Here is a 12471-nt window from a genome sequence, read left to right on the forward strand (position 1 = left end):
CTTGCATCACTATATTTTATATTTTCAAACTTTCTTAAATATATTTAGAATTTTCAAATACATTAACTGTATAATAAAAAGAAAACTTTTTTTTTCATCATTATGGTTTTGTTTTACCAAATAGGTTTATAGCTATTCAATGAATACCATCTGATCTTAGTTGTCAAGGAGATCCACTGTATCTGTTATCAGATAAAGATGATAGTGTGCAAAAAAATAACTCTTTTTGGCACCTCTTGGAAGATCTGCTGCCCTACATGTCCAAGAGAATCTTAAGCCACATAAGCAAAGTATGTAAGCTGCTTTATCCATTTATGTTTTCATTTGACTTATGTGCTTTACATTCTCACCCTCTTATCACCATGCACAGCTACTATCCTACAATTACTTGGTGCTGATTGTTTCCTATTTCTCCTTGGAGAGATCTGGCTCCCTAACTGGATGACTGGAGGAAACTGTACATGGCTCCAGTCTGGTGGGTGAAACTTTGCAATGTATCTTCCAGAGAGTATGAAGTCAGGGCATGATGGACCCACTGCCTTTGTCTCTGCAACCTCATTTTGACTTCTCAGTTCTTTCTAACAGTAGTAAAGGAACAAGAAAAGGAAAGAGGAAGAGAGACAAAAGCAAGGACCAATAAAACCCTGACCAAACAAATCCAACCTATAATTTAGATGTGTAAGGGTCATGGGAAGGACTAGAAGCAGAAGTCTGAGTTCATTCTCATTTGTTTTGATTGCTCATATTGAAAACCACAGCCAGTTTTCCCATCTTCTACCTCCACGCTGGCTGGGTTAACATGGTATACATTAGGAAGCTTCTGCAGAAATAAACTTATAATGCCAGAAATGGACTCAGAAAAAATGTTCTCATAAAAGGCCATGTCAGGTCTTTATCATTTCTTTTGTGGAAGCCAAGTCTCATGAAACAACGACACATATATTCCCAGGAGTGATAGGACATGCCTTTCCTATCACTGTCACTCTGGACAGAATATACACAAGTCGTGGGAATATCCAGAAGGAATTTACTGCGCAGATGCTAATACAACTTAGGCCGCCTTGAACTCATATCTATGTTAGTATGTAGTATGGAGACTGTAGGTGTTTTCTTAACTAATTTTATGAGACAGCCGAAGGTGTCACCTGGCAGTGGCTCCTATGTCACTCACATAGGTCCTGTTGGTAAGGGTCCCCAGAGCACTGCATATCCTGCAGAGCGTATACCACATCTGAAATCACTTGCTGAATGTCTGTGTTTACCACATGACATTCAGCAAGTGCATCCTGCTCTTGCTTGCAGGAGCTATGCCTTTTTTGTTCACTATTGTACCCCTGGGGTTTGGCTTTGTGCCTGGGGCGTAGTGGACATTCAAAATGTGTATGTTGAATGGACAAATGAGAAGTGTTTAAAGAAACATAGAAAAAAAAGAAGACCTCGCTGAAAGGGAGGATAAGGGCCAGTGCTAATAGAATGGCATGTCCAGGACAAAGTGCTATGGGTCTATTTGCTGATGTTCACCACTAATCTGCACCAAATAATAACACCAACATCATTAATAATATTAATTAATATTTACTGAGAATCTCCAATGTAAGCCAAGGTCTTTCCATTCCTGATGCCGTTCAATTCTCGTAAGAACTATGCAAGGCGGTAATTATGTGTGCATGTTGTGGATCAAACACTGAAGTGCAGGGTATTAGTGTTATTCAAAGTTACAGCTACAGGGCACATAGTAGGCTCTTGCCAAGAACTTATTCCAAAAAGGAATAAAATGAGTGAACCCAAGTTGAATCAGTTCTTTGAATCCCAAAGCCTATGCACTTTTCATTCACTATATCCCACTCCTTTCCAGAAAGGGAATTGAGATGAATTCTACGTGTAGAATGCACATACCTGCATGATACTGAGCTAGCTACTGCTAAACAGGTTTCTGCAGAAATGGCTGAGTACTTTAGGAGTGATCCTCAGAGTATGATGATGATGATGAAATGGAGGTGCTCTGAAAGATGGAATAAAGCTCCCCTGAGAATAAAGCTTAGGGCTGTTTCCTCTTTCCAAGAGATAAATACAACAAGAAACTCTGCTGAGGGTTTCAGCACCTTCCTGATGGGGATGAAGGACAGCTCCCAGGCAGCTCATCCCTGAAGGAACAGCAAGGAGGAGGTGGCAGTAGCAAGACACGGTAGAGGCCAAGACCACATCTGGGAAAGTGAAGGAACAGATGTGGGGTAATAACCTCACCTGGGATCTGCTGACTCTCAGACAAATGCCCAGAGCAAAGTGCCAAGTCCTTGACATCTACGTGTGATTAGCTGGATTTGTCATTTTCGGACCACTGGTGGAAAATGTGAAATCCCAGCAGATTTCTGACATTGGCACACTAAAGCCTGGCTCTTGAGTCTTGGAAACTTGTCTGAAGGAAGCTGACCTTGAAGGGATGGGTGGTTTGGGGCAGAAACGCAGCTTCTATTGGTTGGGGCAAAGTAAACTTAATTACTGTGTTTTCTTTCCTCTGTGCTTAGATCCAGGTCGTTGAAATGTGCTGCAGGAAATAATAGATCCTTGCAGGATAGGACCTCCACGTTCACCTTATGGGTTGAGCTTATCCTTCCATGCTAGTCCACTTCCATGAGACAAATAACAGGGAAGGATCTCAATGCTTACCAGGGCTGACTTGAAACAGAGACTCATGACTGATAGCTGAACTGAAGTTAGTGGGTTTTTTGGGCTGAATGGTGTCCCCTAAATGTATACATTCAGCATACTTCAGAAGGCAACCGTATCATGAGATAAGGTCGCTAAGGAAGTGGCTAAGTTGAAATGAGGTCTTTGCGATTGGACCCTAATCTACTATAACTGGAGTCCTCATCACAAGGGGGAGATTAGGACACAGACATGCTTGTAGGAAAGACCATGTGAAGACAAAGTGAGAAATCAGACATTTGCACACCAAGGAGGGAGGCCCTTAGAAGAAGCCAACCCTGCTGACAGCTTGATCTTGGACTTCTAGCCTCCAGAGCTGTAGGACAATACATTTCTGCTGTTTAAGCCCCCAGTGGTTACTTTGTTATAGATAAGACTGATATAGTGGTCCAAGGTTCTAAAAATACTGGATGAAGGTTTAGGACAGATAGAGCAGAGGGAAGGGGAATTGCAAATCATCTCTGACCCCAAATTTTGCCTACATAAATGAATTAAATTATTAGATTTTAGTGTGCTTTGAACTCATGCAAAAACAGAATATATGCTGTTCTGTTCACAAAGAATACATAAGAGGAATGATAGTAACGGCTATTTATAGCCGTTGAAGCCTGTTGTTTCAAATACTGTACAAATATCCATTCAATCCTCACTGTGGCACTCTGAGATGAGTGGGGTAACTGTCCCCATTTTATGGGTAAGAAAATCATCTTAGAAGGTTGAGTAATTGGTTCACAGTTACCCAGTGGCGGGGGAGGGGGGTTGTGGTGCAGGGCTCAGGCTCTGACAGAGGAATAGGCTAAATTAGGCTCAAAGGTGTTTAGTAGTTGTTGAGAGTCATAAGACAAGCAAAGAAGTAGCAGAGCTAGGGCTTCTCATCAGCTCCTCTGCATTCAAATGTCTTTTCACTGTTCCTCTTGGACTGTAGTGAGTCAGACAAATGGTGTTATTATTCAGCCAATGTGTTTTCACCACCCTTTAGAAAATGAACAGCCTGTTAAAATCAGGAAAATTAAAACATCGGTGGTGATGGCTAAAGATGGCCTTCTTCAACTTCATTTTTGCTCAAAACTTGTCATCCTCATTTTTGAAACTCTTCAGAGAAAACCTTCAGCTTATGCTGAGTATTTATTACACATGATTGATCTTACAACTGGAATTATGCCATGATATAAGGCTGCAGTAATCTTTAAACACTGACTCATAGGCCCAGCTGGTGCTTAATTTGTATTTGCAATCAGCAGTGCAGAAACGCTTTTTTTTTTTCCAGACTGAGTAAACATGTGAATCCAGGATCAATATAGATTGGAGACTGTTTACAATGAACAAAGCATGAGTTCTATGATATTGTGGGGATAAGAAAGGAGAAGAAAAGGAGGAGCTCTTAATCTAAAATTCCTCCAGGTGCTCTCATGTTAAAATGTCTGAATAAATTGTTACAGAATTGGAAAATTGTGTATAAAAAGGTCTTTTGGATGCACCTGTGTAAAATATATACACATACAGGGAAAGAAGCTTTTGAGAACAAATATTTGTTTTGATTAAGGATAAGGCATTTGATGAAGGTTCAAATATTTGCCAAACACCCTACAAACGAGCTTGAAGATGACAAATATTTTGTATGTATGTATCTTCATCCCTATTTGTGTGCAGAATAATGACAGTGCATTCCATGTGTTCTACGGAAACCTTTCAGACTTAGGCTGACCTTTCAACTCTATATTTATTCAGTCAGTCAATGTCCTATTCATCCATTCAAAAATATTTATGGCTTGCCTACTGGTGCTCAGAACTGGAGATATGACAGCGGATATGACAAAACATGATTCTTTGCCCAAAGATCTGTGTCTAGAGAGGCAGTGAGTCATCAAACAATCATGGGAATGCAATGTTGATGAATACTATGAAGAAGTTAATGATAGTCTAAGTACAACAGCTGAGCCTAACTCCAAAACTAGAATTATTTCCCAGATGTGTTTGTAGAGGTGACATGAAATGCCAATAACTAGGGATGAAAGTTTAAAGAGAATAGTCATGCACTGTGCCAGAAATGTTTCCTTTCACTACATTTAGCTCTGTGTTCATTATTTTATAGAACTGATTCTATGGCTTCCGGGAAAAATAGAATATTCTAGCTCTTACAAATTGCTTATTTACTACTATTCACACAGCCCAGCCATTAAGTTCCCATTAGACCAAGAGAGGGAATAATTTAAAATGTTCTCCTGTTTTGTCTTCTGGCCATCCATTGCCATCCTTGGGATGTGTCAGAGCAGAAGGGAAGTCAGGAAATAGGTTGGAAACGCTGGCTCTTTTCAACTCTTTTGAGACTCCACTCATTGTTCTCAGATCTTTTTCTCCTCACTGAGCTGTTGTTTAGATTATGTTGTTTGGACATATTTGTTCCTGACTGAAAGGTATGGTTAAGGAAGAGTGAGCGCCTTCCTAAGAGTTGAGAGTTAATTTAGACTCCTTGAAAACTAAATTGATATTTTTTCATGTGGAAACAATGAGTTCTCTCTGTCTCAACTTATGAATAGAAAGTCATTTAATGACTATAAAGTCATTTAGCCAGTAAATTTATGAAGCTACAAAAGGCGTAAGGGTAGTAAAGGGGAAAGGAAGAGAAGATTTTGAAAACCAGTAAAAACTACTGTAAGCAAAAGCATTTCTTGTTTTCAGCTAGTTGACTTTGCTCTGGCAAACTGGACTCTAGCCAGATAATCATGGCCACTGTATAGTAATGGAGACTTTTTTTTATTGTGCTGTGACATGACTGAAATAAATTTAATTAGGACTCATTATCAGCATACAGCTTAAACAGCAGGAGAAACTTAAATGGTAATAAACCAGTATTTTGATATTTTTTCCTCAGTGTTTTTGAGAATTAGTGTCTTTTATCGATATCAATATCTGAAACCTGTCCTGGAAAAATAAGCAAAAGGGAATAAGAGTTAAAGATATTTCCATATGATAGTCAGTTTGTAATTTTAAAAGCCAGTAAGTATAGAAGATAAGACTTCTCAGGTTTTCTAAATCTCTGATGCCTGGTTCTGAATCCTATTTTTTTTTTTTAAGATTTCATTTATTTATTCATGAGACACCGAAAGAGAGAGAGAGGCAGAGACATAGGCCATGGGAGAAGCAGGCTCCATGCAGGAAGCCTGATGTGGGACTCGATCCCAGACCCCAGGATCACGACCTGAGCCAAAGGCATCTGACACTCAACTGTTGAGCCACCCAGGCATCCTCTGAATCCTATCTAAATGGTTAATATGTGGCATGAAGGGAAGACTGATAAATTAATCACACTTAAGAGAGAAAAATAAGAAAATATTCAGACTTTAGGATCCAGAAGGCTGGAGAAGATGTATTTTTATGTTGGCTAAACTTTAATCAATATTAAGTTAGAAAATCAGACATATTCTTAGAGAACAAAAGAAAATCAGTGAAAAGACAAGAGTGTAAGTGCATGGAATTCAAGCAAAACCATATCTAATTGTTATGCTGAGAAATTAGCTCATTGTGAATTAATTTAAATGAAATTGAAGAGACTTGTAGTTTATTCAATATTCAGCATTGTTCAAAATGTTGAATATTAGAAGTCACTGTTGTACTCACTGTTTTGCTCCATGGGAAGGCAATTAAACAAGAGTGATGAAGTTTAGAAATAGGAAATTTTGAGGACCAATGATCTTATAATAAAATTAATAAATGAAGTGTAATAAAATACATCCTGGACTAGAACTCAAGAATAGAAGCTAGCTAGCTGGCATTTTTTTTTTTTTTTGGCTTTCTAAGTTCACTTCAACAAACATGAAAAATGGAGCTAATTATGCTTTTCTACCCTGTTGCACCAAGGACAAACAAACCAATAAATAAGATGCCCTTCATGGCCCCCAGGGGAAAGGTAATGTAAATTCACAGGACAACTTCAAGCCTTCAGTTCATGGTAAATGGAAACACTTACCCCTTGTTTGGTTAACTCTTGACTTGGAAGCCTGGCAAGATGTCCTCTTGGGATACCATTCAGGATTAAGGAAAGTCATGGACTATAGGATAAGAAAAGAGAAAACATCTATCATGTAACTTTTATTTTTTTTAATTTATTTTTTATTGGTGTTCAATTTACTAACATACAGAATAACCCCCAGTGCCCGTCACCCATTCACTCCCACCCCCCGCCCTCCTCCCCTTCTACCACCCCTAGTTCATTTCCCAGAGTTAGCAGTCTTTACGTTCTGTCTCCCTTTCTGATATCATGTAACTTTTAGAAAAGCTCTTGGCTTGGAAATGTTCTCCAAGTTATATAGCCATATGGGACAGCTCAACCCAGGAGTTCTCTTTGTAACTGTCTCCAATCATCTTCTCCTGTCCTCTGGTAGCCATTTTTTGCCTGTGGAAATGTGGCCTCAGATGATTTCCCTACTTTGTTTTATAAACTCTAAGTCTTCTTGTAGTCAACACAGGCCTGAATAGTAGATACATAATGAAAGTCCAGGCCTGTAGGACTTTCTCAGCCAGAGATATATCTCCACAGTTGCCTACCACATAGACAAATGCAATAGATGTTTGTCTGCCCTCCTCACTGTTGGAGATATTTGAGAGGACATGAACCCTGAAGAAAGAAAATCACCTACTGAGTTAGGAATTCTTTATGGGAAAGTGCTTTGCATCATGTCTTGAATCTGTTAAGTTGCTATAACTCTTTGGGAAAGGAATTGGTGGCTATGTAACAAGGATCATAAAAATGCTTAAATCTGTCTATTTAGTCATCTCATTTATTCTAAAGTAATGGTTTAAGAGAATATAAGATCATATGCAAAGGATACTAAGTTATATGTTTATTATAAATTTTGGTATAATACTATACAAACTGGAAGTAAATTAGATACCCAGAAATAGCAGTACGCTCGTGCCACTCAGAATACTAAGCAGTCATTTCAAGTTATCATTATAAAGGTTATGTGGCTATGAAAATAAATGTGTACAATACTTAGTAGAAAAGAATGTAAAAATTATATATGCAAGGTAATTGCAAATATATAAAAATATTTATTCAGAGGAAAAATGAAAAGGAAACAAATGCAAAAATGTTTGCAAAATGTTGACTTTGTCCCAGGTCCTGTTTGAGGAACTGAGGTATCAGTGAAAGAAAAAAACAGATAACAGCACCATTCTGTTGACTTTTACATTTGGTGGAAGGAAATAACAAACAAATAAGTGTATATCAGATAGAGTGACAAATGCATTGAAGAAAACACAATCTGATAGAGTGTTATTATAGATTATAGGGAATGGGTTATTCCAGATTGTAGAGTCAGGGAGATCTCTCTAAGGAAAAGGACTAATATCAGGCATCTTGAAACTCTTGTTACCTTTCCCTTTTCCATGCTTTTCTCAGCTGCCAAAAGGGAGACATAATCTTACCTCCTTCTGAGAGGGGATTCCTGAGAGTGAGGTCCTTCTTTATTCAGGAGCTCAGATTTTCTCCCATGAGAAGAGAATGCCTTCCCTCCTATATGGTATTCCTCATGGGCATTTTGCTCATCAGTCAGCTTTTGGAGGCCCATCCAATGGAATCTACCAATGTGAGTGTGAGTTCTTGAGTTTCCAGTTCACATAGTCACCCATCTTGAATTAAAATGCTAATCCTGTGTGGGGAGCACTCAACCTTGTCCAGCATTTGGGTTCACTTCCTTTTCCTTCTATGCCCCTGCTGTCCTCCCTGAATGCTGCTTGTGTCTAGCTGCTGACCCCAATGGGGAGCTAGGAGTAGGGAGGTTCAGTCCTAAGAAGTCCCTCACTGAGGACTCGGGTGCTAAAGTGCCCTGCCTGTCTCTTTTATGGGCAGACTATGTGTGGGGCCTGGGTGCAAGGAGGACCTGTGTTATAGTTTGCCCCGTTGAGCCTCTAGAGCAGGAGGAGTAGAATGAAAGGTATTTTTCATAAGACTGGATCTTTCCCCTTCTCTTCCCATAAATAGCAGACTCAAAGGCCATGTGGTCATAAAACCATTCAAACTGCTCAAGTCCAGCAGTGAGGTGACCTTGCTTTTGGGCTTCTGTCCAGTGCATAGGTGGCAGCAGCCCAGGTGACTGGACTCTTATCTTGTCAAATGCACAAATCTTTCTGTCTTTATGACTGTAACAGGCCTGCAGTTCTGCAAAGAGAGAGTTGATAAAACCATAACTTTACAGCCACCCACTAGACTGGGAATTTGCACAGAGCTGTGAGCTAAGTGGGTAGCCAGTTGCTGGTATTGCTGGATGAAGGGTTCGTCCCTCATTTTCCTTGAGATTCATACTATATTTAAGAGCATGTAACTTGTATTGGGGAAGAGACACAGCACTCCTGGTGAATCCGAAGATTAATATAAGGCAATCTCCTTCAACCTTCCCAGACACACAGAGGCTCTCCACTGGTAGCTAAACCAATGTGTGCCTTTAGCCGCAGAGACTGATTGCTCTCACCCTGCACAGTACCTTGTAGGGAGGAGGAAGTTCCTAGATGGACATTGGGATGGAGAAGGAACAGTAAGAGTGCCATTATCTGGTGGTTGTATGTTCTGGAGGAGGCAGATGGATCTCCCTATATAGATCTGTTTAGATAAATTACTGACCCCCCACCTCATCTCCCTGGTAATGTGTGAATGAATGTGTATATGTGTGTGATCATCTGCATTGCACTGAAAGCCACAAAACTAACACGGTGCTCCTACCACTTAATATCATTTGTCATTCTCTAATCCTCATCTTTAACAAAACAATAATAATTCTAACAATAATCTCTTATTTGGTTGAACTTTTTGAGTAGCTGTTTAAAAAAAAAATTGTACTTGAAATACCTAGATAATTAGAAATTTCTTATACTTTCTGTGCAGGAAGCATCCTATTCCTAAAGCAGCTTTGAGATTGAATCTACTTGAGACTATCCACCCTGAGTAATTTTAATCATTTCCTTGTTTATCCATCCCCCTTTATCTTTGCCTTCCTATCTGTTTCTCAGACCATGCTTGCCTCACACCTGCTTGGTATTCCAGCTTTGTCTCATCTTATCAGAATGCTAACACTGTGCTCACTGCAGCCTCTGGCCATGACTTTTAAATAACCGTATGGAATTGCTGCAAGAATATATGCTACATTGCATTGTCCAGAACTCCCCACACACACACAAGGTGCTCTTTTGGCCTCTATAGATCTTTCTTAGTGTTATTTTATTATGGATATAATGTACTCTATAAATCCACGACTCATTTCCAATCACTCGACAAGCTGTGTATTTAAAAATTGTTTGGCAAGGAACCAACATAATGCATATTCAGTCATCTGCTCCACCATCTGTCACAAATATGTTACTTGGTTACCATTAAAGTTTGATCCAAATTGATTCATAGGGCTTTTTAAGAATCTACTTAGAACAGAACCTTAAAATATAGTCTGTCTGATTTGCTCCAGCTTGTCTTTACAATAAAACTCACACATGCACACACACACACACAGGCAGCTTTTTCTATGCTCAAAACATCGACTTGGGCAAATATCACTATTATGGATTACAGTCTGGTTTGCTTGTATTAAATAAACATAAGCTGACTGTTACCTCACTACAGTTGTTCAATCTGTATACCATCTCAGTCAGATGAAGCTTACATTACCTCCTCCAAAAAGTCTTCCATAATCTTGACCTCATTCTAATAATTTTTGACCATATATTAATATGCACCTTGACATTCATTGCATATGACATTGACCTAATGGGAAGATTTGGGGGAGGCATTACTAAATGGTCATATCTATAGCTTCACTATACCAAAGATGTGATCTTTTATGGGAGTTTGAGTGCAAAGAGGGCCTGCAACAATTCTTCCCCTCTGTATGTTCATGCTGATGGTCACATCAAGAGGTAGAACCTATTTTCTTCTTCCTAAATAGAAACTAGCCAACAGAAAGCAGGGAAATGGCATAGTGGGAATTCTAAGTCCAGGCACAAGAGGGCTTCCTTTTGAAGTACTTGTTATCAGAATGATCCCTCTTAGAACCAGTCTCCATACTGTGAGAAGCTCAAGTTACATGGAGAAGCCAAGTTACTCCAATTGACATCTCACATGAACTTCCAGCTGAGATCCAGCATCAGCTGCCAATCCACTTGTTATTTCAACTGAATAAACCCCCAGATGATTATGGCCCCTTTTGCTGAAATCATATGAAGCAGAAGAACCATCTAGCTGAGCTTAACCAACCCAAAGAACCATGACCTAGAGAAATAATGAAATAATTGTTCTTTTACAGTATTAAGGTGGACACTTAATAGCATTAGATAAATAAAATGCCTTCTAAGGACACTGTGCCTACACAAGGCAGGGTCTCCATTGAGCAGGTATCTTCCATGGGAAAAAATTAGCACCAGCCCTGAGAATAAGATTTACCAAAGGACTTCCCCAAAACTCTGTCAAAGTTCCTCACTCTAGGACAGGGAGAAGCAGATGGAATTCTATGAATATCTATGAAGATTCTGTGAATTCTTACTCTTAACCAATATCATTTAGACACTAGTTGATATATCATTTTTATGTTTGTTTTGTAACCTTTCTGCATATTTTTCCCTATTTGCATTGAAAGCTATTCAGAAAAAAAGGGAGCAGGGGTACCTAGGTGGCTCAGTCAGTTAAGTGTCTGCCTTTGCAGCTCAGGTCATGATCCAGAGTCCTGGGATAGAGCCTCGTGTCAGCTCCTTGCTCAGCAGGGAGTCTGCTTGTCGCTCTGCCCCTCACTCTGCTTGTACACACACTCTCTCTCTCTCTCTCTCAAATAAAGAAATAAAATCTTTTTTAAAAATGAAAATAAAATTAAAAAAAGAAAAGCTATTCAGAATAATGGGAATAATTGTGGGCTTCTTCTCATAGTATAATCTTGACACCACATTTGGCTCTCCTGTAGCCTGTTTTTTTTTTTTTTTTCTGGAAGTTGGGAATAATGATATCTACTTTGTGAGATTGTTGTTAAGATCAAGTGAACAGAATTGAGTGTTTTCTATAATATCTTAAATATACATAGAATTTATGTTTCATATCTAGGGTTTTGCTATTTTTTTCCTTCTTATTTTGCTTTGTCCTGTATTACAGAAATGTGACATGTTTAAATGATAAAATGTTGATTTAGGCTTGGAAACATTGTGATATTTATCATTTTTTTTCCTGGAGGATTTGCTGGCAGTGTATAAATGGGTACTTTCCCTCAAATAATAAATTATAGCACCACAAGAGACTGAACAGTCCCAAGGCAAATAGTTTCCTGAAGTGAATATGATTAAACTCAGCAGGAGGGTGACAGATCGCTGACTCTCTTAAGTTTGGATATACAACTATTAGAATGGCCTTCCTGGTCAGGCAAGTCTGAAGTGTTACAAATGGCTCCAATAGATAAGTAATGAAACTGAATATAATAAATCTCTTCAGGAAGCAGAAGTTTAAAATGGCACCCTATTATAATCAAGTTCAGTACTGAGATTTGTAGTTTCTAATTGTCTCCTATTTTCACTTTATTTAGAAATGAAATCCAGTTGAGTAAATGACTTGGATAATGGTGTCTTGTGAACCATGCATATAACATCTTAAAAATGAACTTTGCAATACTTAGTATGCTTCTTTTGGCTTAACAGAGGAAATCTTGTGAGAACTTATGTGAGGAGATTATATTTGTGAACTTCTCAGTTGTTTTGATGTTCCATGTCCCAGGAAACTGACTTTGAAGGAAAACTATGTCCTGG

Source organism: Canis lupus, chromosome 3 (genome assembly GCF_048164855.1).
Source record: "Canis lupus baileyi chromosome 3, mCanLup2.hap1, whole genome shotgun sequence".
NCBI classification, from domain to species: Eukaryota; Metazoa; Chordata; class Mammalia; order Carnivora; family Canidae; genus Canis; species Canis lupus.